Source organism: Hyperolius riggenbachi, chromosome 6 (genome assembly GCF_040937935.1).
Source record: "Hyperolius riggenbachi isolate aHypRig1 chromosome 6, aHypRig1.pri, whole genome shotgun sequence".
Taxonomy (NCBI): domain Eukaryota; kingdom Metazoa; phylum Chordata; class Amphibia; order Anura; family Hyperoliidae; genus Hyperolius; species Hyperolius riggenbachi.
Genome location: NC_090651.1, coordinates 248,198,226 through 248,226,192, shown reverse-complemented (window position 1 = coordinate 248,226,192; position 27,967 = coordinate 248,198,226). Strand labels below are relative to the sequence as shown.

Here is a 27,967-nt window from a genome sequence, read left to right as displayed (position 1 = left end):
TTGAAACTGGAGTTTTAAGCCTGTGATCATCCACCCAATACTGAAATATGAGATCTGGGTGGAGTGAGAATAGTTTGAAAAAGGTACAGAAGAAAAAGCATGCAGAGTATGAGATAAAATGTATGCAACACATTTAGCCCTTCCTTCACTATCTGGCCTGACCTAAAGGCAAGAGCTAATCCCAGTTTGCTGCTGCTGCTGATCCTTCATACAGATCTGGTCACCTGTTAGAATAACACAGGTAGATGAGTGAAGGAAGCTCCTCCCTTCCAAAGGGGATGCTATGTTGTACCTGTCACAGTTGCCAAGCAACACATTCTTTGTTTGTGTCACCTTTTACTTCAGGAAAGATTAGCAAAGAAAAGGAGAATGTCATTTCTACCCCAAGCTGACAAGTGGAATTCACTTTTGCTTCCAGGTAAAACAACAAATTAAAGAGAAAAAAAAGTACAATGCTGCCCTTTTCTTGCTGACAGATGAAGAAGAGGAATCTTATGGTAGTGACAAATTTTATCCTGTGCTCAGAGCTCTCTTCTGGGAGAAATGTTGAAGCAGCCACCGATTCTGCATCCTCTCCTCTACTGGAACGCAGACCACAGATATCAATGTGAGGTCCATCCATCCCAGCCAGCCTCATGATAAAATGTCTGTGCTGTAAACCTGGAAGTCCAGCTCAGCACAGACAGGCTAGGGCCAGGAAAGGCAAGAAGGTGAGGTAAAGTTAGAATTAGGCAGAGGAGGGCAGGCAAGTTGGGGCTTGGAAAGGCAAGGATGTGAGGTAAAGTTATAATTAGGCAGAGGGGGGCAGGCAGATTTGGGCTGAGAAAGGCAAGGAGTTGATGTAAAGTTAGAATTAGGAAAAAGAGGACAGGCAAGTTAGGGCTAGGAAAGGAAAGGAGGAAAGGTAAAGTTGGAATTAGACAGAGTAGAGCAGGCAGATTTAGGCTGAGAAAGGCAAGGAGGTGAGGTAAAGTTAGAATTAGGCAGAGGAGGGCAGGCAAGTTAGGGCTAGGAAAGGAAAGGAGGTGAGATAAAGTTAGAATTAGGCAGAGGAGGGCAGGCAGATTTGGGCTGAGAAAGGCAAGGAGGAGATGTAAAGTTAGAATTAGGCAGAGGAGGGCAGGCAAGTTAGGGCTAGGAAAGGAAAGAAGGTGAGGTAAAGTTAGAATTAGACAGAGGAGAACAGGCAGCTTTTGGCTGAGAAAGGCAAGGAGGTGAGGTAAAGTTAGAATTGGAGGGCAGGCAAGTTAGGGCTAGGAAAGGCCAGGAGGTGAGGTAAAGTTAGAATTGGAGTGCAGGCAAGTTAGGGCTAGGAAAGGCAAGGATATGAGGTAAAGTTAGAATTAGGCAGAGGAGGGCAGGCAGGTTTGGGCTGAGAAAGGCAAGAAGGTGAGGTAAAGTTAGAATTAGGCAGAGGAGGGCAGGCAGATTTGGGCTGAGAAATGCAAGGAGGGGATGTAAAGTTATAATTGGGTAGAGGAGGGCTTGCAAGTTAGGGCTAGGAAAGGCCAGGAGAGGTAAAGTTAGAATTAGGCAGAGGAGGTCAGGCAGGTTTGGGCTGAGAAAGGCAAGGAGGGGATGTAAAGTTAGAATTAGGCAGAGGAGGGCAGGCAGGTTTGGGCTGAGAAAGGCAAGGAGGGGATGTAAAGTTAGAATTAGGCAGAGGAGGGCAGGCAGGTTTGGGCTGAGAAATGCAAGGAGGTGAGATAAAGTTAGAATTAGGCAGAGGAGGGCAGGCAGGTTTGGGCTGAGAAAGGCAAGGAGGTGAGGTATTTTTTATTTAGTATTTATATAGGGCCATCTTCTGCAGCGCTGTAGAGTGTATTGTCACTTAACTGTCCCTCAGATGGACTGACAATCTAATCCCTACTATACTCATATTTCTATATATCATATGTCTATATATCTAGGGTCAATTTAGGGGGAAGCCATTTAACTTAAGTTTTTGGTATGTGAAAGGATACCGGAAACCCACGCTGACACGGAGAGAACATGCAAACTCTGTGCAAATAGTGCCCTGGCTGGTATTTGAACTGGGGACCCAGTGTGCAAGTGAGCAAGGTGAGAGTGCCAACCACTACGTCACCGTAGTGGTCTTCTGCTTCTGGATCAAGTATGCTGACCCAGGGGAGGGTTGGGGCCTGGTCAGGACACTTTAGCATGCAACTGGAGACAATGGGGGGGAACCAGAAAACGTCCCAGCAAATTTAAGCAGCTAAGCAGGGAAGGATCGAGACCAAGTTGCCCCAAGTTGCGCCTGGGGCAAGGCCAGGTTTTGGCGCCTAAACTGCCATTCCCCATCCAAATTTTGCCGCCTTTTTAAGAATTCAAAAAACTGCGCCTGGGGCAAGAGACCCGCTTGCCCCCCTAGATCCGTCCCTGCAGCTAAGTAGGTAATTACTATTTTTTACAACTTGTTGTCTTGGATATCCTCTAACGTAAACCTGAAGTGAGAAATTCACTTCATGTTTGATACTTACCTAAGTAGATGGAAGGCTCTGCATAGTATAGAGCTGTCATAGTGAACCTATGGCACACATGCCTGAGGGGGCACTTGACAGTTTTGAGGTGCATGCCCAGGGCGAAGTTGCGACGGGAAGAAATGGGCTTATGCAGAATGCACAGCAAAGTGGTGAAGTTAATCACTCACCTCTCTAGGATCCATGAAGACACACACAACCCATCTTTCTCCTCCCTCTCTATGCATATCTATGGTGCAGTGCCACCTGGTAGAGATGCACCATAGAGGCGGAACTCCTAGGAGGAGAATGATGGGTCACATGCATCCTCGTGGTGGATCCTCTGCTGTGCACTCTGCATGGGGGGAAGTAAAGGGGGGGGGGGAGGTCTGGCTACCTGTACTTGGGGGAAATAATTTGGATGCTTAGTTACATATGGGGGGGGGGGCCTGGCTACCTATACTGGGGGGGTCATCTGGCTATCTGTTCTGGGAGGTCATCTTGCCCTCTTCTGGCTACCTGTACGGGGGGTGGGGGTATTGGGCTACCTATACACAAGGAGTAAAACTTAAAAGGTGCTGGAGTGGTCACTCTATCAGGTTTTGCCCACCAGGGCAGCAGAGTCTCAGTTATCCGGCACCAATGGAAATCGGCTGATGCCGGATAAGTGTGCTTTCTGGTTGCTTTAGACTCAATGTTAAAAGTAGGCCTAGTTGCTACAGTACAATACCACTCTATATACATACCATGAACTCTGTATTAAATGTTAAAATACAGTAATTGAAAGTATATTAACCTTGGTGGAGCCGTGGAACCCAGTGTTTAACCTCTTGCCGACCGCGTCACACCGATGGGCGTGGCCGCGGCGGCAGCCCCAGGACCGCCTAACGCCGATTGGCGTAAAGTCCTGGGGCTCTGTTTTGCAGGAGATCGCGCGCAAGCTGCGCGCGCATCTCCTGCTTGGGGGGAGGAGCTCCGCCCCGCCTTCAGTCTCCGAGCGGCTATTGCCGCTCGGGAGACTGTTAGACGGCGTGATCGCCATCTATTTACATGGTGCATCGCTGCGATCAGCTGTGTGACACGGCTGGCCCCCCGGGGGACAAGAGAGCGATCGGCTCTCATAGGCAGAAGCCTATGACAGCCGATCGCCGTAATTGGGTGACTGTGGGGAGGGAGGGAAGAAACTTAAAGAAACAGGATTTTTTATTAAAAAAAACACTGACATAAATATTTATAAAAAAAAAAAAAACATGGGGGGAGCGATCAGACCCCACCAACAGAGAGCTCTGTTGGTGGGGAGAAAAGGGGGGGGGGTTGGGGAAATCACTTGTGTGCTGTATTGTGCGGCCCTGCAGCTTGGCCTTAAAGCTGCAGTGGCCAATTTTACTAAAAATGGCCTGGTCACTAGGGGGGTTAGCCCTGCAGTCCTCAAGAGGTTAAGCACTGCAGAGCCTACAAAAAATCCTATGAAGTTGGCCTTAATGGATACCATAGCCGAAATAAGAGGGAGAAACGGGGGAGCAGACATATATTGTCAGCTGTCCTGATGCCCACCGCTTCCCCCGTTCTCTTCTCTGCCCCCCATCTTACCTAAAAGCCCCCCCAGCAGCCTTTTCCAGGTTGCCGGAATTGGGCTTTACTGTGCAGGCGCTGGCCATGCTGTGCACGTCCTACAGCGCATGGCATAATCAGGATGTCATACACAAGCACAGTGAGCTCCCGGGCCGCAAGCGTGCACTATAGAACGCACGCAGCTTGGCCAGCACCTGCGCAGTAAAGCCCAACTCCGGGGTCTCGGAAGAGGCTGCCGAGGGGCTTTTAGGTAAGATGGGGGCAGAGAGGAGAAAGGGGGGAATGGTGGGTATCAGGACAACTGACAGCAAATGCCTGCTCTCCCGTTTTCCATCTTATTTTGGCTGTTGTTCTGGATAACTGGGACTCCACTGTATATTAAAAATTCAAACATTCTGCTACCCACAAAGGCATTACTTAACAACAGTTCTCTGTATACAAATGCTCAGAAATGGTAGGTAGTATGTTCACTATATGACAACTTCTTATCTGTCAGCAGGACTGCTAATGCGGGCTGGGGTCGCCTTCTTCATTTCCTGTAACAACCTACACTTATCTGCAAGTACTGACAGGTCAGCATCCGTGGTCAGCGGAGTAATGCCTATAAGAAGTCTTGCAAACTGGAAGACACTAAGTAAAGGAGGGGGGGGGGGGACCCCTGTCAGTAACTCTTTGACTACATGAAGAGCTGCCAGACAGTCAAAAGTGGGATTTTTAAGAATTTAAACAAAAATAAATGAGGTATTTATGTTGCTGCCAATACATGAATAACTATTAAAGTACCAGAATAGGAAGTTTTACCATAGTAGTCCATTAACCAGTAGCCTTAAATTAACCTAAACTGAATCCCAACATTAACTCTATGCTAACTCTAACTTCATTAGGAGCCCTGATACTTGCCTTGTAATGTTTTTCTAACACCAGGTGGAACTGGGATGAACTGGTGAGAGCCTGTTACCCTCTTTGCATGCCTGAACTAGTAACGTGATTGAAATCACACCATGACATAACTGAGTATAAGGCCTGGAACCCACTTTAAAATCGCCACAGCAATGTGTGCAACGATTCCTAGGACGATTGTGATTCCCCCGAGCTTGGAAGTGCTGTACAGTAAACTGTACAGAGCTTTCGGTTTGCAATTCTTTTTTTTTTTTTAAATAAGACTTTATTATACTTACTCGGCGTCCTTCCATCCGTAGCCCCGCCCCCAAAGGCAGAAATCATACGTGCTTCTCTAGGACCAATCAAAGAAGCGCCTGTGACCTCTACCTTTAGGGAGCGGAGCTGCATAATCACTTTGATAATCGATTTATGAAGCGCTTATATACTTTGCATTGAGCTAACGCGCACAAAATGCTGCATGTCTTGCGGTTGCGATTACCCCTAATTGCACTCTCTCTAATGGGTTCCCCCTCACTTACTTTCATTGGCAAAGCAATTTTGGAAATCGCTGGCAATCCCAAAACGCTGCCAAATATGCCCTAGTGGGTTCCTTGGCCTAAATCTAAGGTCCTGTTAGAATTTCTGTGAAATGGCTGTTTTACATGCACAGTCAAACCAGGTAAGCAAGCTGAAATACTGTTTGTCAATGAATAGGGCTGAATTGAAGAATTTGCTTTTTTTCTTAACGATGTTGGTTTTTTCTCAATACCTTTGAATTTGTGCATTGTAATTCTAGATCTTTTATCCATTGCAGTGCTGAAAAGACGCAAGGAACCAAATATGACTCACCTCACCAGAATTCATCTAAAACCTTGGTTGGACTAGAGCTGATTCAGTGAAAGCATGGCAAAATGCTAGGTTAAATACTAGATAACAAAAGGGCATTACTTGGCATTAACGGCTGCTGTTAGCAGCTACTGACTGGCGCCATACAGCATTTTGCAAGTGTTGACGTGATTGGGAGTGCGTTTGGCCAGCATTCACAGACCTTTTTTTTTTCTTAAAGTCAGTGTCTTGCACGTATGTTGTTTAACATTTTAAAGGTGTTAAACTCCTCCAGTATCAGAATTAAACTCCAAATGCCTGGAGCAGAATGTCAGCTATCACGCTGCAAACACCTGCTAAAGAATGGTTTTCTGATGTGTTACATCACACTGGACAAGCACTGGCCCGATGAACAGCATTTGTACTGCCCTTCATTATGGAGACCATTGCCATACATTCCATTCTGCTTAGCATGTACTCATGAATAGGCCCTTCAAAGTCACCTAAGACATGGGGTCGCCATTTTTACCCCCATTTTAGAAAAGCAGACATTTTGGCATTCGGCAAACAAGCAGCCAGTGAATTCAGAACATTAAATTTGCATAATCGTCCTGAATCTGACATTCTTAATTTATTACATACATCAGCACATACTTCCATACACCTTGAAGGGTATTGAAAGCTACAGGGGTTACCATATAGCATATACATTTGATAGTGTAAGGAATGGTTAAAACCCCAGAGTTGGATCTCCAGTGGCCAGTTTTCTGCAATGACTCTGACTCTCAACGCTGAAACTTCCACATCTTAGAGGAAGTCTCCTCGCTTCATTTCCAATCTCTCAGACAGGAAGTGATTGGAAGTAAGAATGCAGACAGCCACGAATACCTGAGTTAGTGCCAGGGAGTCAGGGTGTGCTAATTTTAGATTAAGGTTTCGATGTAAGATTTGAAATAGATATGAGTTATGAGGTTAAGACTAGGCTAGTGAACTGCAAACTTGGCTGTTAAGGAACTACAAGACCCACAATGCATTGCAGGAGTCTGACAGCCACAGTCATGATTCATAAAGCCAAATGCATTGTGGGACTTGTAGTTCCTTAACAGCTGGAGAGCCAAGTTTGCAAAGCCCATCTTCATGCAAAGATCCCCAAATATAATCTAATAGTTTGCAATCAGTATGCTTAAATGCTGCCTTTTGTGTGAACTTCTGCAGCTAAAAACCCTGTCTTGAAATTTTGATCATATGATCAAAACCAAACAGTTTAGTCAGGCAGCTTTAAAGTGAACCCAAGGTGAAAATAAACTTGTGAGATAAGCAACTGTATTTATCCTCCTACTCCTAAAAATTACTTTTTTTTTCAATATCCCTTGGATTAAGTTTATATTTAGACATTTACAAACCAGATTGAATGTTTTGTTGTCTCTGTTCACTGCCAGCCTAATAAGCATCCCAGAGTCAAAAGTTAATGTATTTTATCTCCCTCTGCTCTCAAAAGTTGTATTCTGCCAGGAAAACATTTATGGCTGTAATTTGCTTATCAGTGATGTTTACTTTACTCATGACAAGGTACAGACAAGACAGAAGCGATCACTTTCATGCCTATAAATTAACTCTTTCAGGCAGCAAAATAATTAAAGTAAAACAGCCTGGTTATTACCGTACATACTCGCAAGCAAGCCGACCCGCATATAAGCCGACCCCCCAACTTTTACCTGAAAAACCAGGAAAAATTATTGACCCTCATATAAGCCGGGGGTAGGAAATGCTGGCTGCGTGATCCCCCCAGTGTGTCCCAGTATAGCTAGTATAGTGCCGGTATGGGTAGGTAGTGCCTCAGTATAGCTAGTAAAGTGCCCAGTATAGCTAGTATAGTGCCCATTATGGGTAGGCAGTGCGCCAGTATAGCTAGTAAAGTGCCCAGTATAGGTAGTATAGTGCCCAGTATGGGTTGGTATTGCCCCAGTATAGCTAGTATAGTGCCCAGTATGGGTAGGTAGTGCCCCAGTATAGCTAGTAAAGTGCCCAGTATAGCTAGTATAGTGCCCAGTATGAGTAGGTAGTGCCTCAGTATAGCTAGTATAGTGCCCCAGTATAGCTAGTATAGTGCCCAGTATAGCGCCCCAGTATGGGTAAGTAGTGCCCCTCCCCATGTCCGCCGCTGCTATTACCTGAGATGGCGCTACTTCCTCTATTCCCCTCTCCTGCACGTAACTAATTCACAGCAGTGCACCCCACGGCGGCTGCTGTGAATGAGGCAGGAATCAGGAAAAAGCGGCTTCCTGTATCGTCGTTACTATGGGAACCACTCTCTCTCTACGGCTCCCTACCTCATTATCACAGCAGCTGCCGTGGGGGTAATAGCAGCGGCAGCCGCGCGGGGAGCGGGGGGGGGGGGGGTACCGCGGACCACATGACTTGCAAGAAAGCCGACCCCCCAACTTTTGGCCTACTTTTTGGGGGTCAAAAATTCGGCTTGCTTGCGAGTATATATGGTAATATGTTTTGTACTGTAGTGTACACAGAGCCGGATTAAGGCTAAATGGGGCCCTAAGCAAAGTAACTGATTTGGGCCCCCCCATCATGTCGTAATAGAATCAGAAGATGCAGCTGCACAGCAATATGTCGCACACACCGGGCAGCCGAGCTACTGGTTGCTATGGGCAACAGCACGCTTTCCTCTGTGGGTGCACAATGCAGGGAATAGCAGCGGCAAAATGCAGAGTGAGAGATGAATGGCTGGGACATTTGCACTCAGGGGCTGGGGCACCCCTGTGAAGAGGGCGCCAGATATCACAGCAGCAGCACTTTCCCCCTGCATCTCCAGCCTGGCAATAGCAGAAAGCTCTGGACACCGCCAAACCGGAAGCCGTTCCCCAGACAGAATTACATAACCACTCCCACCACCGAACAACCAATTTCCTCCCAAACTAGACAGCCACCATGCAGCCTCCATCCCAGTGAATACGATAGTCCAGCAGAGAAGGCAGCCGCAGTGGGGGAGAATGACAGCACCATATGAATCACATTCACCTATTGCGATCCAAGCAATAGAGGTCCCGTCATCCGGAGCCCATCTGTCTCCTCTAGAGTGCTGCCGCTCTGTTACTACTACTATTACTACTTACTACTTCATGTCTGATCTGAGAATCAGGAAGTTCAGAGCGAGCGGCTGCACTGTAGAAGAGACAGATGGGTTTCAGATGACGGGATCTCTATTGCTTGGATCATGGATAGGTGAGTGAGCGTTTGCCATCTGCTGCTATCATTCTTGCTGCAGCTGTGGTTCTCTGTGGGAAGGGAGGGTGGAGTGGGCAGCGGCAGAGCGCACAGTAGCAGGAGGGGGACCTAGGAGGAGAGCCTGGCTCTGAAGACAATCAGCAGCGCACGGCATCATTTGACAAGACAAGACAAATAACATTTATATCGCGCTTTTCTCCTGGTGGACTCAAAGCGCCAGAGCTGCAGCCACTAGGACGCGCCCTATAGGCAGTAGCAGTGTTAGAGAGACTTGCCTACGGTCTCCTACTGAATAGGTGCTGGCTTACTGAACAGGCAGAGCTGAGATTCGAACCCTGGTCTCCTGTGTCAGCGGCAGAGCCCTTAAAGGGACTCCAAGCAGTGCCTGTGGATATGCCTTTAAGCATACCCACGACTAATTCATTACATCCTCACACCTACCAGCATGATGTTTGTAATTATATCCCCCTGGGTTCGTTATATTTCATTGCATTGTGCTGAATCGAGCTGCCAACTTTGGAGAAAAGTCGTCCTGTGGCCGTGATTTCGATCGTGAAAATATCAAAAACTAAAAGGCATAGAGCAGCCGTTTATATATCATTGGAAAGAGGAGAAAAGGAGCTTTAAAATGATATGCATCTTTCTATAGTTACTGCACTGCTCAGAGTCCCTTTAACCATTATACCATCCAGCCACTGCTGACTTTGGAGAAAAGTCGTCCTGTGGCCGCGATTTCAATCGCGAAAATATCGAAAACTAAAAGTCATAGAGCAGCTGTTTATATATCATTGGAAAGAGGAGAAAGAGAGCTTTAAAATGATATGAATCTTTCCATAGTTACTGCACTGCTCAGAGTCCCTTTAACCATTATACCATCCAGCCACCGCTGACTTTGGAGAAAAGTCGTCCTGTAGCCGCGATTTCAATCGCGAAAATATCGAAAACTAAAAGGCATAGAGCAGCTGTTTATATATCATTGGAAAGAGGAGAAAGAGAGCTTTAAAATGATATGAATCTTTCCATAGCTACTGCACTGCTCAGAGTCCCTTTAACCATTATACCATCCAGCCACCGCTGACTTTGGAGAAAAGTCGTCCTGTGGCCGCAATTTCAATCGCGAAAATATCGAAAACTAAAAGGCATAGAGCAGCCGTTTAGATATCATTGGAAAGAGGAGAAAGAGAGCTTTAAAATGATATGCATCTTTCCATAGTTACTGCACTGCTCAGAGTCCCTTTAACCATTATACCATCCAGCCACCGCTGACAGGATGGCAAGGGCTGGTTTATGTGCTAATGGGGCCCCTTTGACTCTGAATGGGGCCCCAAGCGACTGCTTTTGTTGCCTGGTCGGTAATCCGGCCCTGAGTGTACATACCCGTTTATCACATCATGTCACATATCGCCTCGGGTACACTTTAAGGCTCTTTGGAAGGAGCTGCTGCTGATTTTCTTGGTGCCTCATCTCCGCTGTTCAGACAGCAAGGGTGCTGGCACAGTCTTAGGGCTGGTGCACACCAAGGGCCTGATTCACAAAGCGGTGCTAACAGTTAGCACCCTGGTGAAAAGCCCTTTATCACGCCTAAACTCAGTTTAGGCATGATAAGTTTAGGTGTGATAAGTTTAGGTGTGATAAGTTTAGGTATGATAAGTTTAGGTGTGATAAGTTTAGGCATGATAAGTTTAAGCACCAACTGCGTTAGCACCGCAGTGCACAGCTGATCAAAAGTTTTGCGCTAGCAAAGTCTGGTGCACTTCGCATAGAGTTTAATGGCGCTGCTTTGCGTGCGGGACTTTGCACGCTATCTACACTTATCTAAACTTAGCATGCCTAAACTTATCACACCTAAACTTATCACACCTAAACTTATCACGCCTAAACTGGCTTTTCACCAGTGTGGTGCAAAGGTTATCATGCCTAAAGTCTTTTAGGCGTGATAACTGAGTTATCACCGCTTTGTGAATCAGGCCCCAAGTGTTTTTGGTAGCGGTTTCAAAACCGCTGCCTCCTGTGAAAACGCTTGGCTAATGTATCTCAATGGGATGGTGCACACCAGCGGTTTGAGGTTTTTAGCAAACCACAAACGTGGCTCCTGCAGCATTTTTGCGGTTTGCAGATGTGTTTCTGCCTCAATGTAAAATATAGGAAAAGCTAAAACCGCTCGGAAAAACGCTAGATCAGAGCGGGTTTCCAGGAGTATTTGTTACAGTAGCTGTTCAGTCACAGCTTTCCTGTAACAATATATGAAATCTGCTACACAAAAACGCTCCAAAAAACACTAGGCATGTTTACAAAACCTCTCTAAACATGCCTAGAATCGCTCTGAAAATATGCTTCAAAAACCTCTAGCATTTTGCGGATCTGCTAGAGCAGGGGTGCCCACACCTTTTTGGCCCACGAGCTACTTTAAAATTTGCCGAGTCCAGGAGATCTACCAACATTTAGGTAGCTAGGTATAGGTGCCTTCAGTATAGGTAGATAGGTATAGGTGCCTGAAGTATAGATAGCTAGGTACATCGGCCTTTCAATATAGGTAGCCAGGTATAGTATAGTTAGGTATAGGTACCTTCAGTAGATAGCTAAGTGTAGGGGCCTTCAGTATAGGTAGCCAGGTATAGTGTAGTTAGGCGTGGGTGCCTTCAGTATAGTTAGCCAGGTATTGTGTAGTTAGGTGTAGGTGCCTTCAGTATAGTTAGCCAGGTATAGTGTAGTTAGGTGTGGGTGCCTTCAGTATAGTTAGCCAGGTATAGTGTAGTTAGGTGTAGGTGCCTTCAGTATAGTTAGCCAGGTATAGTGTAGTTAGGTGTAGGTGCCTTCTGTATAGTTAGCCAGGTATAGTGTAGTTAGGTGTAGGTGGCTTCAGGATAATTAGCCAGGTATAGTGTAGTTAGGTGTGGGTGGCTTTAGGATAGTTAGCCAGGCATAGTGTAGTTAGGTGTGGGTGCCTTCAGTATAGTTAGCCAGGTACAGTGCAGTTAGGTGTGGGTGCCTTTAGTATACTTAACCAGGTATAGTGTAGTTAGGTGTAGGTGGCTTCAGGATAATTAGCCAGGTATAGTGTAGTTAGGTGTGGGTGGCTTTAGGATAGTTAGCCAGGCATAGTGCAGTTAGGTGTGGGTGGCTTCAGTATAGTTAGCCAGGTATAGTGTAGTTAGGTGTGGGTGGCTTCAGTATAGTTAGCCAGGTATAGTGTAGTTAGGCGTGGGTGGCTTCAGGTTAGTTAGCCAGGTATAGTGTAGTTAGGTGTGGGTGGCTTCAGGATAGTTAGCCAGGTATAGTGTAGTTAGGCGTGGGTGGCTTCAGGTTAGTTAGCCAGGTATAGTGTAGTTAGGTGTGGGTGGCTTCAGGATAGTTAGCCAGGTATAGTGTAGTTAGGTGTGGGTGGCTTTAGGATAGTTAGCCAGGCATAGTGTAGTTAGGTGTGGGTGCCTTCAGTATAGTTAGCCAGGTATAGTGTAGTTAGGTGTGGGTGCCTTCAGTATAGTTAGCCAGGTATAGTGTAGTTAGGTGTAGGTGCCTTCAGTATAGTTAGCCAGGTATAGTGTAGTTAGGTGTGGGTGCCTTCAGTATAGTTAGCCAGGTATTGTGTAGTTAGGTGTAGGTGCCTTCAGTATAGTTAGCCAGGTATAGTGTAGTTAGGTGTGGGTGCCTTCAGTATAGTTAGCCAGGTATAGTGCAGTTAGGTGTAGGTGCCTTCAGTATAGTTAGCCAGGTATAGTGTAGTTAGGTGTAGGTGCCTTCTGTATAGTTAGCCAGGTATAGTGTAGTTAGGTGTAGGTGGCTTCAGGATAATTAGCCAGTTATAGTGTAGTTAGGTGTGGGTGGCTTTAGGATAGTTAGCCAGGCATAGTGTAGTTAGGTGTGGGTGCCTTCAGTATAGTTAGCCAGGTACAGTGCAGTTAGGTGTGGGTGCCTTTAGTATACTTAACCAGGTATAGTGTAGTTAGGTGTAGGTGGCTTCAGGATAATTAGCCAGGTATAGTGTAGTTAGGTGTGGGTGGCTTTAGGATAGTTAGCCAGGCATAGTGCAGTTAGGTGTGGGTGGCTTCAGTATAGTTAGCCAGGTATAGTGTAGTTAGGTGTGGGTGGCTTCAGTATAGTTAGCCAGGTATAGTGTAGTTAGGCGTGGGTGGCTTCAGGTTAGTTAGCCAGGTATATTGTAGTTAGGTGTGGGTGGCTTCAGGATAGTTAGCCAGGTATAGTGTAGTTAGGTGTGGGTGGCTTTAGGATAGTTAGCCAGGCATAGTGTAGTTAGGTGTGGGTGCCTTCAGTATAGTTAGCCAGGTATAGTGTAGTTAGGTGTGGGTGCCTTCAGTATAGTTAGCCAGGTATAGTGTAGTTAGGTGTAGGTGCCTTCAGTATAGTTAGCCAGGTATAGTGTAGTTAGGTGTGGGTGCCTTCAGTATAGTTAGCCAGGTATAGTGTAGTTAGGTGTAGGTGCCTTCAGTATAGTTAGCCAGGTATAGTGTAGTTAGGTGTAGGTGCCTTCTGTATAGTTAGCCAGGTATAGTGTAGTTAGGTGTAGGTGGCTTCAGGATAATTAGCCAGATATAGTGTAGTTAGGTGTGGGTGGCTTTAGGATAGTTAGCCAGGCATAGTGTAGTTAGGTGTGGGTGCCTTCAGTATAGTTAGCCAGGTATAGTGCAGTTAGGTGTGGGTGCCTTTAGTATACTTAACCAGGTATAGTGCAGTTAGGTGTGGGTGGCTTCAGTATAGTTAGCCAGGTATAGTGTAGTTAGGTGTGGGTGGCTTCAGTATAGTTAGCCAGGTATAGTGCAGTTAGGTGTGGGTGGCTTCAGGATAGTTAGCCAGGTATAGTGTAGTTAGGTGTGGGTGGCTTCAGGTTAGTTAGCCAGGTATAGTGCAGTTAGGTGTGGGTGGCTTCAGGATAGTTAGCCAGGTATAGTGTAGTTAGGTGTGGGTGGCTTCAGGATAGTTAGCCAGGTATAGTGTAGTTAGGTGTGGGTGGCTTCAGGATAGTTAGCCAGGTATAGTGAAGTTAGGCGTAGGTGCCACTTACCTCCCTCCAGTTCCAGCGGCAGTGTCTGGGGCTCCTCCTGGTCTCCCCTCTTTCGGCCGCGCTGGCTGGAGTGTACAATGGGTGGCTGAATGGCGGGCGCAGGGGGCGGCAGGCAGCGTGCGTAGATACATCGTGCCCAGCGCCGCCCCCAGCTTTGACGTTGCGGCATCCTCCACTCCCACTGTACCGCCTCTCCCCCGCTCTGCCTCTTCTGTTTGGCTGGCAGCAGAATCTGATAGCTGCCGGCCGCAAAATGTAACATGACGCGGCTGAACGGCCGCGATCTACCAAATAGGCGGTCGCGATCTGCCTGTAGATCGTGATCGACCTATTGGGCACCCCTGTGCTAGAGGTTTTTGGTGTGCACTGGGCCTCAATCTGTATGAGAAGACTGCACTGCGCAAGACCACACAAGAGCTGATATCCAGCAACAAGTGGAAGCCCCACCAACTAAGAGAGCTAACTTTCAGTTAGCCCAAAGCCACCAATTTTCAGTGAGAAGGCTGAAATACTCTGAAACCCTTACAAATAAGGCCTTGCATTAAAAATGGCTCATTTGGGTACTGTACAAAAGAAAACTTTCTATAGTGGCTGGATGGTGTAATGGTTAACCACTTGCCGACCAGTGGATTTCTGAATGATCTGTGCTGCGTAGGCTCTACAGCCCGCAGCACAGATCAGGTTTTAGCCAGGGTGATCAGACTTACCCCCTTTTTTCCCCACTAGGGGGATGTCCTGCTGGGGGGGTCTGATCGCCGCCGGCTCTTTGCGCTTTGCGGGGGGGGGGGCTCTTCAAAGCCCCCCTTCGCAGCGTTTTCGGCGCTCCGTCCCCCTCCCTCCCTCTCCCTCCCTCTCTGAGCTGCGCAGGACGGATTTCCGTCCTGCGCATTGTAGGATAGGCTTCAGCCTATCAAATGACGGCGATCCCTGGCCAATCAGAGGGCGGGGATCGCCGATCTGCCTTACGGCGCTGCTGCGCAGCAGCGCCGTATGATGTAAACAGCGGGGATTTCTTCCCCGCGTGTTTACATTTCGCCGGCGAGCCGCGATCGGCGGCTCTCCGGCTGTTCACGGAGACAGCCTCCGTGAACGGACATGGAAAGGCCCGCAGACGACCAGTTTACGCCAATCGGCGTTAGCTGGTCGTCAAGAGGTTAAGGGCTCTGCCTCTGACACAGGAGACCTGGGTTCAAATCTCGGCTCTGCCTGTTCAGTAAGCCAGCACCTATTTCAGTAAGGAGTTTCTTGGGCAAGTCTCCTTAACACTGCTACTGCCTACTGAGTGCGCTCTAGTGGCTGCCTCGCAAGCGTTTTGAGTCCGACAGGAGAAAGGCGCTATACAAATACTGCCATTATTATTATTTAAAAGCAAAATTGTCAACAGAGAAATACTCATATAGAAAAGTCCTTTGCTGACCTATTAAAATGCTAGTAACCTAGCTAGAAGTACAATCCCTTACCTAATTGTCATTGCCCATATACTGTAAGTGTTCTAACCAGTGGCAAAGCAATGGCTTGCAGAGGTTGAAACTGCACCTGGGCCCCTGAACCCGGGGCACAACTAGGGCCATCAGCCACTGCATTAGCTTTTCATTGATCAAATAGTGCTAATGATTAACTGTTCTTTTAATAGTGGTAACCATTAACAAACTATTTCCCTCCCTGCTGACACTGAGGCTGTCCTAGTAAGGCAGGATTTGGTGTTCTGCACCATGTGACTGGTATACAGTATGTATGTGACTATAATCAGTGGATCAGCCTTAGGACTTAAAAACTATCATTTTCAGAAGCTCTAGATTTTCCTCATGACAGCTTTACTTTCCTTAATCATTGCTGATTTGTTGCCAAGAAATAGTTTTTTGAACCGTTATGAAAGGGCTGAGTTTTAGTGCACTTCAAGCACAAACTTCCTATTCGTATGTATGTGGCCCTGATTGCAATGCAGAACGAAGAAGCATAGGCAGATGTTCAAACAGCAGTTTGCATTAGGCCCGAACGCGGTCACTTCTGTAGCGCCTCATGTATAAACCAGGCTTAGCCTCCCTTTTGTTGCATTGTGTGCCTTTATGAAGAGAACGGACACGGGGGGGGCACTTTGAATGATGACATGAGCCCCATGGAGATTAACCTCCATCATTTAATAGGTCAAGAATGAATTCACGCGTCCCAGCTGTGTAACTTCGAACAGAACGAGCAATTCTGTAGCCACACTTCTTTATTACCATAAAACCCCGGACTCGCTGTCCACCCTTCAGCTGTTATTGAACAGCAACTGACGAACAACAGAACAAGGGGGTGACTAAGCAGTGCGTGTGGATTAAGGGAGATGTACAACAACATTCAGAACACGGTTTATCAACCTTATTATACGGTAGGCCTTTTTATAATGGTCAATGTTTACCAAGTACCACCTGGTGTGCAGCGTTTCATCTTTCACACCCCATAAGCTGTGTGTATTTAGTACCATCCAAAAGATTATGAAAGTTTTCCAAGCAAGCCAATCACTGCCAGTCTGTATGTTGATGGGTTGCTATGGTAACATACATTTCCCCCAGCTAATGCAAAGAGCTGTGAGGATATGCAGTGTGGTAACGTATTGTGACCGCCAGAAATCCTGAAGGTGGATTCCTCTCAGCAGAAAACTATCATGAAAAAGTCCTGCTTATTTTAAAGAGGCACTGTAGTGACATATAGTAAAGTATAGTAAATTCTAGTAGACTAGTTGACTAGTAGAGTCAGCATCAGAAATACTTCCAATATCAATATATTGCTGTATATTGGTATGTAGCCCCACCCTCTCAGTGATGCTTAGCTTAGGCTGTTTAGCTATGCAGAATTCTCCTACCAGAGCATTCTGGGAGACCAAGTATTATTTTCACTGGCTTCTCAGAAACAAGCATCCCTCAGAGTGTCACCTGAAAGGAATAAAGATGTCGTCACCTATAATTAATTTCAGAATGTAAATCAAGGCCAGGAAAGATTTTACAATGGGTAAACCCCAACTAATTTATAAATTAATATTGTAATACAAAAATTAGTAATTGTATTTATTACGTTATTTTCACTAAAAGCGTGATGAGGGTGCACTCACTGTATAAGTAGAGATAAGACAAATAACATTTATATTGCTCTTTTCTCTTGGCAGACTCAGAGCGCCAGAGCTGCAGCCACTAGGACGCACTCTATAGGCAGTGGCAGTGTTAGGGAGACTTGCCCAAGGTCTCCTACTGAATAGGTGCTGCTTACTGAACAGGAAGTAGCTGACGTGCCTGGTCCCATTTTATTTTCCAGCTACATGAACCTTGTACAACGTTTCGAGATAACCATCTCTTTCTCAAGTTTCAATGCTTCTAACATGTATATGTACCTTGAAAATAAAAACATTACATTTTCATTACAGTTCCTCTTTCATACTAGATACTGTTCTAGTTATTTTCAATATTAAATCAGCACTCTCCACATGCAGATTTGGCTGGCTGCTCTGCCCAACTATCAGCCACTTGTTCACTACTGACATAAAAACCAATATGCAATAAGATGAAGTAAAAAGTGCAGGACAGAGCTAGTGGGGAATAAGGGTTTTGGTAGCCTCTCACTCTGCAAACATGTCCACCAGAGATAGGTAGCGAAGGCCAGGTCTAGAAGAACTCATGGAGAAGCATGTGATCAGTGTGGTCAGGTGATAGATATATAAGTCTCTGATTTGCTAGTCATGATCATGTTCTAAAGCAGGATGTGATCACAGCAAATCAGAGCTTTGCAAATCTATCAGCTGATCTAACAAACCACATACTTCTCTATGACTTCTAGACATGCCCATCACTAGAGATGTGTAATGAGATGCCAATTTTCCAAACTTGCAAGCAAATAGTTTGTAGTTGGCTCAATCAAATGCATTTCCTGAAAACCTAGATTGGCCCAGTTCAAAGCTGGATATAATATGTATGAAAGTAAAAATTAGCATCTGATTGATGATCATCTTTAGTATCCACTGTAGACTACACCCCTCCACTACCAACCTGCACCCCAATCAATGAGGGCAGAGGTCACAGGAAGGGGAAAATTATACAATTGGCATACTCAGTGAGAGGGGTTTAGCTATCAAGCAGGCACTAGATGCAACACTGCTACTGATAATGTGATCTGCTGGGTCCCTGTCTGCCTATAGGACCCAGGACAAGGATGGGCGAGACACTCAGAGACACTTTTTGGGATCTTTCTCACCCTCTTCCTGTCATACTTCATTTATAGGTAACATCATCTGGAAAGTCATCTCAGGAATGAACAAGACTGTTAACACACACACTTGCTAAATGGGCATTGGTAGCTAGGAACTAGGCATCCGACAGTTTACTCATTGTGCTCCCGCATGGCTGTGCACAGCAACCATTACCGACAGCATCCTGGGCATGTGCAGTTTGAAAACATTCAGAACTGTACATGACCAGGATGCTCCCAGCTATGGCTATTTCAGGCAGCCTTGTAGTAGCGCATACAGAGAGGGCACACGGATGTACTGTATATGCACCCTGGACATCACAAACAGAGGCTACAATGGCAAGACGAAGGGGAGGCCGGACACCAGGGGCGTTTCTAGGGTCCCTGGAGATCGGGGGCACCTGTGGGCACCAGGCGGGGAGGTACATGCAAAAATGGGCGTGGCCATGCAGTGAGTGGGCGTGGCCATGGGTGGGGCCAAATGTACATGAACTTAGCAGCGGTGTAAGCTACAGATAACGGGCCTGCCCATCGAAATATTGGACGGAGCCCCCTGTCCTTTATTTAGATAATTTACAATCAGTATAGGCATAGATCAAAGATGTATACGCACATACAATTTTGATTGGTCAATCACTGACCCCCAATTTTCCCACCCCCGTGCAGTAAGTGGGCCAACACACAATGAATTTTATGAACAGAGCTAAAATTGGCTAATCAAAATTGTATGTGTGTACCAGGCTTTACAGCTAATACTGTACATACTGAAAGTATCAGGGATCAGCATACAATACAGCTGGTTTACAATCAAAGGCACGGAGTAACACCTTACACTGTACACACTGGAGGTAAATCAGCACACAGTGCAGGCACTAGAGAACAGCGTATACTGTACATACTGTAGGCAGCAGAATTCAGCACACTGCAGCTAGCGTGCCAAAAATGAGGATCACGTTGTGCGGCGTGCTTATCGCGCCGCACCAAAAAATGGGTGGGCCATGGACCAGAATATAGGTGTGGTAACGGGTGGAGACAAATTTACATGAACCTAGCAATGGTGGGACATTAGATTATGACAGTGGTGGCGAACCTTTTGGAGGCCGAGTGCCCAAACTGCAACCCAAAAGTCACTTATCTATCGCAAAGTGGCAACAGCAATTTAAACTTAATACTGTACAAACGTTTTAACTCATACATGAACATTATGGAAAATCCAAGTTGAAAATAAACTGTGAAGATAAACAATTTCATCCATCCTACTCCTAAAAATGTATTCAATTTTTTAGAACCTCCCAGTTTTATTTTCTGTTTTAAAACGCTAAAAAAGTAGGTTTAATGCTATTGTCTCATATTATAAGGATTCAGCTTTTCCCATAGTCTCGCAGTTAGCAATCATGTGACCCTCAACAAGACATATTCAGCAATCATGAGGCCCCCAACAAATCATGAGGCCCCCAACAAGACAAATTCAGCAATCATGAGGCCCCCAACAAATCATGAGGCCCCCAACAAGACAAATTCAGCAATCATGAGGCCCCCAACAAATCATGAGGCCCCCAACAAGACAAATTCAGCAATCATGAGGCCTCCAACAAATCATGAGGCCCCCAACAAGACAAATTCAGCAATCTTGAGGCCCCCAACAAATCATAAGGCTCCCAACAAGACAAATTCAGCAGTCATGAGGCACATAAATAGACAGCATTTCACATAAATAGGCAGAATGCCCCCTTAATATGGTAGCCCCCCAAGTTAGCTAGTGAGTGACAGGGACCCCCAGGTTAGCTAGTGAGTGACAGGCGCCTCCAGTTAGGTAGTGAGTGACAGGGACCCCCATAGTGAGTGACAGGGAGCCCTTTTAGGTAGTGAGTGAGTGCCAGGGAGCCCCTTTAGGCAGTGAGTGAGTGACAGGGAGCCCCTTTAGGCAGTGAGTGAGTGACAGGGAGCCCCTTTAGGCAGTGAGTGAGTGACAGGGAGGCCCTTTAGGCAGTGAGTGAGTGACAGGGAGGCCCTTTAGGCAGTGAGTGAGTGACAGGGAGGCCCTTTAGGCAGTGAGTGAGTGCCAGGGAGGCCCTTTAGGCAGTGAGTGAGTGCCAGGGAGGCCCTTTAGGCAGTGAGTGAGTGCCAGGGAGGCCCTTTAGGCAGTGAAGGGTGCCAGGGAGGCCCTTTAGGCAGTGAGTGAGTGCCAGGTAGGCCCTTTAGGCAGTGAGTGAGTGCCAGGGAGCCCCTTTAGGCAGTGAGTGAGTGCCAGGGAGCCCCTTTAGGCAGTGAGTGAGTGCCAGGGAGCCCCTTTAGGCAGTGAGTGAGTGCCAGGGAGCCCCTTTAGGAAGTGAGTGAGTGCCAGGGAGCCCCTTTAGGGAGTGAGTGAGTGCCAGGGAGTCCCTTTAGGGAGTGAGTGAGTGCCAGGGAGCCCCTTTAGGCAGTGAGTGAGTGACAGGGAGGTCCTTTAGGGAGTGAGTGAGTGACAGGGAGGCCCTTTAGGGAGTGAGTGAGTGACAGGGAGCCCCTTTAGGGAGTGAGTGACAGGGAGCCCCTTTAGGGAGTGAGTGACAGGGAGCCCCTTTAGGGAGTGAGTGAGTGACAGGGAGCCCCTTTAGGGAGTGTTTAGGGAGTGAGTGAGTGACAGGGAGCCCCTTTAGGGAGTGAGTGAGTGACAGGGAGCCCCTTTAGGGAGTGAGTGAGTGACAGGGAGCCCCTTTAGGGAGTGAGTGAGTGAGTGAGTGACAGGGAGGCCCTTTAGGGAGTGAGTGAGTGACAGGGAGCCCCTTTAGGGAGTGAGTGCCAGGGAGCCCCTTTAGGGAGTGAGTGAGTGACAGGGAGCCCCTTTAGGGAGTGAGTGCGTGCCAGGGAGCCCCTTTAGGGAGTGAGTGAGTGACAGGGAGCCCCTTTAGGGAGTGTTTAGGGAGTGAGTGAGTGACAGGGAGCCCCTTTAGGGAGTGAGTGAGTGACAGGGAGCCCCTTTAGGGAGTGAGTGAGTGACAGGGAGCCCCTTTAGGGAGTGAGTGAGTGACAGGGAGCCCCTTTAGGGAGTGAGTGAGTGAGTGACAGGGAGGCCCTTTAGGGAGTGAGTGAGTGACAGGGAGCCCCTTTAGGGAGTGAGTGCCAGGGAGCCCCTTTAGTGAGTGAGTGAGTGACAGGGAGCCCCTTTAGGGAGTGAGTGCGTGCCAGGGAGCCCCTTTAGGGAGTGAGTGAGTGAGTGACAGGGAGGCCCTTTAGGGAGTGAGTGAGTGAGTGAGTGACAGGGAGCCCCTTTAGGGAGTGAGTGAGTGACAGGGAGGCTCTTTAGGGAGTGAGTGAGTGCCAGGGAGCCCCTTTAGGAAGTGAGTGAGTGCCAGGGAGCCCCTTTAGGGAGTGAGTGCCAGGGAGTCCCTTTAGGGAGTGAGTGAGTGCCAGGGAGCCCCTTTAGGCAGTGAGTGAGTGACAGGGAGGTCCTTTAGGGAGTGAGTGAGTGACAGGGAGGCCCTTTAGGGAGTGAGTGAGTGACAGGGAGCCCCTTTAGGGAGTGAGTGACAGGGAGCCCCTTTAGGGAGTGAGTGACAGGGAGCCCCTTTAGGGAGTGAGTGAGTGACAGGGAGCCCCTTTAGGGAGTGTTTAGGGAGTGAGTGAGTGACAGGGAGCCCCTTTAGGGAGTGAGTGACAGGGAGCCCCTTTAGGGAGTGAGTGAGTGACAGGGAGCCCCTTTAGGGAGTGAGTGAGTGAGTGAGTGACAGGGAGGCCCTTTAGGGAGTGAGTGAGTGACAGGGAGCCCCTTTAGGGAGTGAGTGCCAGGGAGCCCCTTTAGGGAGTGAGTGAGTGACAGGGAGCCCCTTTAGGGAGTGAGTGCGTGCCAGGGAGCCCCTTTAGGGAGTGAGTGAGTGAGTGAGTGAGTGAGTGACAGGGAGGCCCTTTAGGGAGAGAGTGAGTGAGTGACAGGGAGCCCCTTTAGGGAGTGAGTGACAGGGAGGCTCTTTAGGGAGTGAGTGACAGGGAGGCCCTTTAGGGAGTGAGTGAGTGACAGGGAGGCCCTTTAGGGAGTGAGTGACAGGGAGCCCCTTTAGGGAGTGAGTGCCAGGGAGCCCCTTTAGGGAGTGAGTGCGTGCCAGGGAGCCCCTTTAGGGAGTGAGTGACAGGGAGCGTCTTTAGGGAGTGAGTGAGTGACAGGGAGGCCCTTTAGTGAGTGAGTGAGTGAGTGAGTGACAGGGAGGCCCCCCTCTAGCCGCCGCTGCCGCCGCCGCCGCTCCCCCCCTACCTCTCAGCAGACCTCAGGATCAGCGGCGACCCGACCAGTTGTACAAGCGGGCGCTGGACGCACCCGCTCTATATGCGGAAGTGATGTCACTTCCGCATATCAGTGCGGGCGCTGGGTCCTAGCGCCCGCACGATTGGTCGCCGGCTCGCCGCCTGATCCTGAGGTCTGAGATTGTCAGTGACGCGGCGGCTGGATGGAGCCGCTGAGTCTGACAGAGGGGGCGGCCGGGCGGAGATCCGTGGCACCCCAGGACAGATTGGAGGCATGTGCCCCCCCAAAACAGGGCTAGCGACGCCCCTGCCGGACACAGTAAGGAAGACTGGAGGTGGCAGGAGAGTCTATTCATCACTTTGGTAAGTACATCTCTGTTAACCCTTTTCTTCCAGTCAGGTTTATATTACCATATCATTTGCACATTGAAAGACTGAATGGTATTGGGGTACTTTTCACTTGCACATCCTTAATCTTACAGATAAGCCTGAAGTTGGTAGGCTGGCAAGCACCTAGAGTTGAACTACTCATTTGCAGTGTATCCCATAGACACAGCAGACCAGTGATGACAAATGAATTGAAATAATATGCAAATTCTGATCGGACTGGACCTGGAATTTGCACAGACTGAAACAGGAAAAGTTCCAGTTCAGTCCACACAAATTCTGGGTCTTTTTGAGCCAGAATTTGCCCATTTCTTAAATGATTTGATCATCACTACCATAACACAAAGTCTGCTCAAACACAGACCTATCTCCCTAGCGGTATGGACAGATATATCCGTCCATACAAAACATGCTGTGAACAGTATAAACGTGCATACACATCAATACTCTCCTGCACTGTATACTAGACCCTTGCTTGACACATTTTGGCAAGTTACAGGGAAAAAAAAAGTTTTAAAAATTAATTTTATCACTTTTTGCACAGAAATCCTGGGGAAATTGAACGCCAGGGAGGTTACCTTTGATGAATGCCACCTGTTTGGGATCGGTATCCGAATCCCTTGTGTGACATCGCTGGGTCAGGCTGCACAGACACGAGTTTGGGGGGGCACAATGGAGTGGGACGTCATGCAGCAGGCAGGGGAGCAGAGTGCATAAAAGAATCTGGCGTCGCTGCGGGTGAGTTGATCCGCCGGGCGAATAACTTGCAGATTGGGGGACGGGCACCTCTGTACACATGCCTGATTATCGGCTGAGACAGTCGTTGTCAGCTGCCTCAACAGACTTTAACCAGGTGGGTATATGAGGCTTTAGCTGGCAAATTTCAACCAATAGTGTGCTGATACAGCAGTAAATAGAATTTCTCCTTTTACTACCAGGTGAATTGCCATAGTTACATGATGCTCAGCCAAAAAGCTGATGCCCCATCACGTATTTATATTTGGCTGAGATAGATATTTCACTCCTATAACAAAAGATCCTTACTGCAGTAGGTAGTCGCAAATACTAATACCTGCTACTTCAGATGAGAAGCATATCAGGCTTATGGGTACTTTAAAGGGAACCTGAAGTGAGAGGAATACAGAAGTTGCCATCTTTATTCCCTTAAAAACAATGCCAGTTGCCTTGCTGTTATGCTGAGTTTTGGGGTCTAGTTGGTTTTGAGTCACACACCTGCAATAAGCATGCAGCAAGTGGAGTTAGGGCTCGTTTCCACTATCGCGAATCCGCATGCGTCCAACGCATGCGGATTCGCACATGTAATGCAAGTGGATGGGCCTGTTTCCACTGTAGCGTTGTTGAGGTGCGTTTTTTTCAGCGGAAAAAAAACGCACAAAAGAGCCAACGAATTCGCCTGCGAGTGGAATGCATGCGAATCGCCGCTAATGTATTTAATAGGAAATTCGCATGCGGCTATGGTATGCAAGCGAATTCGCATAGTTACCAATGTAACTTCAAACAGGCAGTGACATGGTTAAATTCACATATACCCTCACCTATGCGAATTCGCGGCAAAAAACGCGAAAAAAATCGCATCCGCATGCTATTTCATCAGCGGTGGAATCCAGGCGATTCTGCACCGCAATAGTGGAAACGAGCCCTAAGACTAGAGTCAAAGCATCTGATATGTATGCTCATTGTGGTTTAATGACTTTCACAGTGGGACGTTAAAGTCGCACGTTATAAAAAATAACGCAGACTAACACACCGCAATACAAAGTCTGTGCGACATTCACGTTGCGTTGTGTGTAACGTGTAGCAATATTTAGAAAGTGCTGCATGCTTTTAGCGTTTAGCAGTAAATTTGCTGCGTTATGTGTGTTGCACATGCTCAGTAATGTGTTTTTTTTAAATGTAACGCATGCGCCGTTTTTGTTCCATCAGTATATAACAAAAACAGTGCACCAAGAGACACATAATGCAGTGCAAAATAACGTCCAATTTCATAACCTACATGCGCTGCGTTAGGGGCAAGTTATGCGACTTTAATGTCGCATCAAACACAACGTCCCACTGTGAAAGAGGTCTTAAGGTGCGTACACACATTGCCAATCAGTGATCGGGACCCGATCCCCTAGGGTAACATCACTGGCTGGCCTGTAAAGACACACAAGCTATGTGGCAGACAACATGCTCTGTTGCTATACGGGGGGGGGGGGGGGCAAGAGAATGGCGAGTGCATGATGTCACACAGGGGCGGGGAAGCAATGCAGACAATGTGATTGGCTGTCACAGGGGTGAGTTGCAGGTGGCCGATATACACACACCTATCAGCTGTGGCAGACATTATCGGCTTAGTCAGGAGTGTGTACAGGCCTTTAGAGGCAGAGCATAAGCACAGAAATCAGGCCACTGGCATGGTTTATAAAAATAACTAAATCACAAAAACATTGCTGCTGGAGTCTACAAGTCCTTTTATATTTGCTGAAGTAGTTTTTTAAAAAAACAGAGCATGTGTGTCATGAGTGCAGAGGGTTAATGATTGTTTGCATGTAAATTCACTACTCCCTCAACACTTTGCTTTTCTATTTAAAATCATGGTCCCCAATCAGGATGAGCATAGCGCCTCCTTTCTTATATTTATGTCTTAAGGGCTCGTTTCCACTACACGCATTGCTATGCGGAAACAGCACTGCAAAGAAACGTAATGTCAATGGAGTAGTTTTCATTGACGCGAATTGATTTTCGCGATCTAGCACGATGCGATGCGGAGGAATTTATGGATAGCATGCTGCAGTTTTCCACAGCACGCATCCAATTCCCCATAGCTGCTGACGGGAAGCCGCATGACGTATCTGGTTGTACAGACGACAACCGAAAGTACCTGCAGGGATATGCGAGGCGATGCGGTGATCAACTCGCATCCACAACGCTAGTGGAAACAGGCCCTAACAATGATTGTGGTCTGGATAAAGGCTGTAGCTCTCCTGTCCAGTACAGCACATTTATCGGATGGTGTATGCAGTGCAGGTTATTGCTCCCAGGCAATCTCAGACTGATTAACATGCATCCGTGTTCCCGCGAATGATTGAACCAGACGGTGTCTCAGCTGGAATCCCGCATTATGAGCATTAAACGTTTGCTTGCTTGCTTGCTGACTGATACAGGTAGAGTAAGGACCCTTACCATGAAGGGAAAACCTCATCGCTGGTGTAAGGGCCCATTTGCGCTTGAAAATGGCAAACCGTTTAGCGCGGGTGAGTTTACCGCAATTTTCGCGGTAAAATCTCTGTGCACTCTCGCAACTGCAGACCATCACGATCAGCGCTTTTATAAGCACTGTATCATGATTGCTCCAGAATCGTGAAAAAATGCTGCAGGCAACACGTTTAGCGATTGACAATCACTGCCATATTGTTACAATGCCCTCTTCAAACGCATTAACTTGCAACCTAATTGTTCAAAATTATTTGTACCTGAATCAACTCGAAATTATCCATCCTCTACTCTAACACTCTTCTGGTTTTAAATAGGCACCATTTCTCTCCAGCGTTCTAAATGCTGTACAGGTTTTCATAGCAAGAGAGGGGCGTACGAGAGAATTTGCCGCTGGGAGACTTGGGTGCAGGATACAGCCAGTATGGCTTATTCTGCTGCTGCACAAGTTCCCAGCGACGTTAAAAAAGTGTTCCCCCTCCAAGGTCCACGTGGATAGCGGGGAATGAAATAATTCGGCTTCCAGCAATTGCTGGAGGCCGAATAAGTGTTTAAAAAATAACTTCAGCTCTGTCTTCTGACGTCACTGAAGTTACTCCCTGTGCGCTGCTATAGCCGTAATTCCTATTACAGCCTATGGTGGCGCCGGCTGCGTCTAAGTCTCCTGCACTGGATTGCCATTGTTCGAGAGGGGGGACATTAAACCCAGTTGTGGGTAGGTGGAGACACAGACATATGGCCTGATAAATCGCCTCTCTGATGTGCGCTGTAAACAAGCGTCCATAAGGATGCTTAAAGAGGAACTCCAGTGAAAATAATGTAATAAAAAAAGTGCTTCATTTTTACAATAATTATGTATAAATTATTTAGTCAGCGTTTGTCCATTGTAAAATCTTTTAAATCCCCGATTTACATTCGGACATTTATCACATGGTGACATTTACAGGGAGTGCAGAATTATTAGGCAAATGAGTATTTTGACCACATCATCCTCTTTATGCATGTTGTCTTACTCCAAGCTGTATAGGCTCGAAAGCCTACTACCAATTAAGCATATTAGGTGATGTGCATCTCTGTAATGAGAAGGGGTCTAATGACATCAACACCCTGTATCAGGTGTGCATAATTAGGCAACTTTCTTTCCTTTGGCAAAATGGGTCAAAAGAAGCACTTGACAGGCTCAGAAAAGTCAAAAATAGTGAGATATCTTGCAAAGGGATGCAGCACTCTTAAAATTGCAAAGCTTTTGAAGCCAAGGCGCAAAATAACTGCCCATGAACTGAGAAAAGTCAAGCGTGCAGCTGCCAAGATGGCACTTGCCACCAGCTTGGCCATATTTCAGAGCTGCAACATCACTGGAGTGCCCAAAAGCACAAGGTGTGCAATACTCAGAGACATGGCCAAGGTAAGAAAGGCTGAAAGACGACCACCACTGAACAAGACACACAAGCTGAAACGTCAAGACTGGGCCAAGAAATATCTCAAGACTGATTTTTCTAAGGTTTTATGGACTGATGAAATGAGAGTGAGTCTTGATGGGCCAGATGGATGTGCCCGTGGCTGGATTGGTAAAGGGCAGAGAGCTCCAGTCTGACTCAGACACCATCAAGGTGGAGGTGGTGTACTGGTTTGGGTTGGTATCATCAAATATGAGCTTGTGGGGCCTTTTTGGGTTGAGGATGGAGTCAAGCTCAACTCCCAGTCCTACTGCCAGTTTCTGGAAGACACCTTTTTTAAGTGGTGGTACAGGAAGAAGTCTGCATGCTTCAAGAAAAACATGGATTTTCATGCAGGACAATGCTCCATCACACGCGTCCAAGTACTCCACAGCGTGGCTGCCAAGAAAGGGTATAAAAGAAGAAAAACGAATGACAGGCCTCCTTGTTCACCTGAGCTGAACCCCATTGAGAACCTGTGGTCCATCATAAAA

At 47.2% G+C, this 27,967-nt stretch overlaps 1 long non-coding RNA gene across 1 annotated transcript; it reads left to right on the top strand.

Moving 5' to 3' along the window:
* Positions 1 to 304: 304 nt before the first annotated feature.
* On the top strand, positions 305 to 6,354 carry LOC137522711 (uncharacterized). Its single transcript, XR_011022411.1, has 2 exons — positions 305 to 418; positions 5,728 to 6,354. It is a non-coding gene; the product is annotated as an uncharacterized lncRNA (long non-coding RNA).
* Positions 6,355 to 27,967: the final 21,613 nt, after the last annotated feature.